Genomic DNA, 4,112 nt, shown 5'->3' with positions numbered 1-4,112 from the left:
CTACCTCTACATCTACCTTCGGGATTAGTTTTAGACCTGAATAATTGTTATTTGGTGCCAGCGTTCAGCATGAACATTATATTTGGATCTTGTTTGATGCTAGACGGTTATTCATTTAAATCGGAGAATAATGGTTGTTCTATTTATATGAGTAATATCTTTTATGGTCATGCACCCATGATGAGTGGTCTATTTTTACTGAATCTCGATAGTAGTGATACACATATTCATAGTATAGAAACCAAAAGATATAAGTTCAATAATCATAGTGCAACTTACTTGTGGCACTGCCGTTTAGGTCATATTGGTGTAAAACGCATGAAGAAACTCCATGCTAATGGGCTTTTGGAATCACTTGATTATGAATCACTTGATGCTTGCGAACCATGCCTCATGGGAAAGATGACTAAGACTCCATTCTCCGGAACAATGGAGCGAGCAACAGACTTGTTGGAAATAATACATACTGATGTATGCGGTCCGATGAGTGTTGATGCTCGCGGCGGGTATCGTTATTTTCTAACCTTCACAGATGATTTGAGCAGATATGGGTTGATGAAACATAAGTCTGAAACATTTGAAAAGTTCAAAGAATTTTAGAGTGAAGTGGAAAATCATCGTAACAAGAAAATAAAGTTTCTATGATCTGATCGTGGAGGAGAATATTTGAGTTATGAGTTTGGTCTTCATTTGAAACAATGCGGAATAGTTTCGCAACTCACGCCACCCGGAACACCACAGCGTAATGGTGTGTCCGAACGTCGTAATCGTACTTTATTAGATATGGTGCGATCTATGATGTCTCTTGCTGATTTACCGCTATCGTTTTGGGTTATGCTTTAGAGACAGCTGCATTCATGTTAAATAGGGCACCATCTAAATCCATTGAGACGACGCCATATGAATTGTGGTTTGGCAAGAAACCCAAGTTGTCATTTCTTAAAGTTTGGGGCTGCGATGCTTATGTGAAAAAGCTTCAACTTGATAAGCTCGAACCCAAATCGGAGAAATGTATCTTCATAGGATACCCAAAGGAAACTGTTGCGTACACCTTCTATCACAGATCCGAAGGCAAGATATTCGTTGCTAAGAATGGATCCTTTCTAGAGAAGGAGTTTCTCTCGAACGAAGTGAGTGGGAGGAAAGTAGAACTTGATGAGGTAATTGTACCTGCTCCCTTATTGGAAAGTAGTTCATCACAGGAATCAGTTCCAGTGATTCCTATACCAATTGGCTAGTGAGGAAGCTAATGATAATGATCATGAAACTTCTGATCAAGTTACTACCGAACCTTGTAGGTCAACCAGAGTAAGATCCGCACCAGAGTGTTACGGTAATCCTATTCTCAAAGTCATGTTACTTGACCATGATGAACCTACGAACTATGAGGAAGCGATGATGAGCCCAGATTCCGTGAAATGGCTTGAGGCCATAGAATCTGAGATGGGATCCATGTATGAGAACAAAGTATGGACTTTGGTTGACTTGCCCGATGATCGGCAGGCCATAGAGAATAAATGGATCTTCAAGAAGAAGACTGACGCTGACGGTAAGTTACTGTCTACAAAGCTCGACTTGTTGCGAAAGGTTTTCGACAAGTTCAAGGAGTTGACTACGATGAGACCTTCTCAGCCGTAGCGATGCTTAAGTCCGTCCGAATCATGTTAGCAATTGCTGCATTTTATGATTATGAATTTGACAAATGGATGTCAAAACTGCATTCCTTAATGGATATCTTAAAGAAGAGTTGTATATGATGCAACCAGAAGGTTTTGTGGATCCAAAAGGTGCTAACAAAGTGTGCAAGCTCCAGCGATCCATTTATGGACTGGTGCAAGCATCTCGGAGTTGGAATATACGCTTTGATAGTGTGATCAAAGCATATGGTTTTATACAGACTTTTGGAGAAGCCTGTATTTACAAGAAAGTGAGTGGGAGCTCTGTAGCATTTCTAATAGTATATGTAGACGACATATTATTGATCAGAAATGATACTGAATTTCTGAATAGCATAAAAGGATACTTGAATAAGATTTTTTCAATGAAAGACCTCGGTGAAGCTGCTTATATATTGGGCATCAAGATTATAAAGATAGATCAAGACGCTTAATTGGACTTTCACAAAGCACATACCTTGATAAAGTTTTGAAGAAGTTCAAAATAGATCAAGCAAAGAAAGGGTTCTTGCCTGTGTTGCAAGGTGTGAAGTTGAGTCAGACTCAATGCCCACCACTGCAGAAGATAGAGAGAAAATGAAAGTCATTCCCTATGCTTTAGCCATAGGTTCTATCATGTATACAATGCTGATGCGAACATGGCTTCTATGGATACAACCAAAAATATTGTTCGCATATGCAATAATCAGGTGATTTCTGTTAATAATTATAGGAATTATTATTTTGTTATTATGAATAAAAATACAACACAATCTTTTATCTTATGCAGAATTGTCGAAGACTTGTACAAGCCCCGTGTTAAAATGAGAGATTATATACACATGCATGGCATATATGTGAACACATACTTGCATGTGTACTACTATGATGCAACCGAGCCATTCATGAGATTCACCATGCATGCAACGTCCTACTCCTAAGAAGGTGGGCCCCAAGGCCATGTTACATCTATCCAACGCATGCGTGCACAGAAGTCCACAAGCACCAAAGGACGTGGGCCTCCATATGGCGTCACGCCGACCAGGTTTTGCAGGCCAGGAGACATCAAGGCGGCGGCCACACGTTTCTTTAATAAATAGTCATCGTATTCTAGGGTTTCTACTCGGGTTTTTTTGTATTGTCTAGCTATCGCTACAATTTCGCATCTACGAGGCGTGTAGGACTACCGCCTTGTCAGATCCACAGTGAAACCCCAACTTTTCATCTAGTTGGTGTGCTCAATTTATCATCCGCAATTTCAGATTGCAATTCACCTTTGTTCTTGCCGGTTCTTCGGTTGCTTGCAGGAACTCGAACCTCGTTGTTCAGGTTGATCGTGCCTACGGCAAGGTCAATAACCATCGGAGATTGGTTTAGCGATTGTCGAGGCGTATCATCGGGTACGGTATAGCCAGATCATCAAGGTCAAAATCCAACAAATCGATAATTATCCCCACTCCCATCAAAACATCGGGCCGCCGTCACATCAAATGCTGTGTACCAGACCTGATGTGTGCCTTGCTATTAGTTTAGCAGGGAGGTACCAAAGTAATCCAGGAGTGGATCACTGGACAGCGGTCAAGAACATCCTAAAATACCTGAAAAGGACTAAGGATATGTTTCTCCTTTATGGAGGTGCCAAAGATCTCGTCGTAAATGGTTAAGTCGATGCAAGCTTTGACACTGATCTGGATGACTCTAAGTCACAAACCGGATACGTGTTTATATTGAATGGTGGAGCTGTTAGTTGGTGCAGTTCCAAGCAGAGCTTCATGGAGGGATCTACGTTTGAAGCGGAGTACATAGCTGTTTCGGAAGCAGCAAATGAAGGAGTCTGGGTGAAGGAGTTCATATCCAATCTAGGTGTCGTACCTAGTGCATCGGGTCCAATGAAAATCTTTTGTGACAATACTGGTGCAATTGCCTTCGCAAAGTGTCATGGAATTGCCTCGTGAAAGGACTTAATCGTGGAGCCATCGCAACTAGGAAGCTTAAAGGGGTTAAAGCGGGGCAAAGGACACGAGGGTTATACTGGTTCGGCCCCTTACGGAGAAGGTAAAAGCCTACTCCAGTTGAGGTGGAATTACTAGGGTTTCGATGACCAGGGAGCGAATCCGCTATGCCTGGCTACCGATTTGATGTTACCCGTCCTGAACCGCCGCTGGGTCGTGCCTTCATATACAGAGGTTAACGCCCAGCGGCTCTCAGAGTCCCGGCCGGCTCATAAACAGTGTCCATCTCGGTCTCTTAACTATTCTTGCCTTACAATACAAGTCATGCCATTACGGCGGTTTATCACTACGGGCCTTAAGTCGCCTATGGGCTTTAGGCCCTTTACTGAACCGCCATCTTCAAGCTTGATATTGGGCTTCATATGATGAATCGCCATAACGTAACCCGGCCCCTCCTAGGCGGGTTACGCCAGTAGTTATATCCCCAACATTAGGCCCCACATTG

This window comes from Triticum aestivum, chromosome 1D (genome assembly GCF_018294505.1).
Source record: "Triticum aestivum cultivar Chinese Spring chromosome 1D, IWGSC CS RefSeq v2.1, whole genome shotgun sequence".
NCBI classification, from domain to species: Eukaryota; Viridiplantae; Streptophyta; class Magnoliopsida; order Poales; family Poaceae; genus Triticum; species Triticum aestivum.
This window is presented reverse-complemented; position numbering follows the sequence as displayed.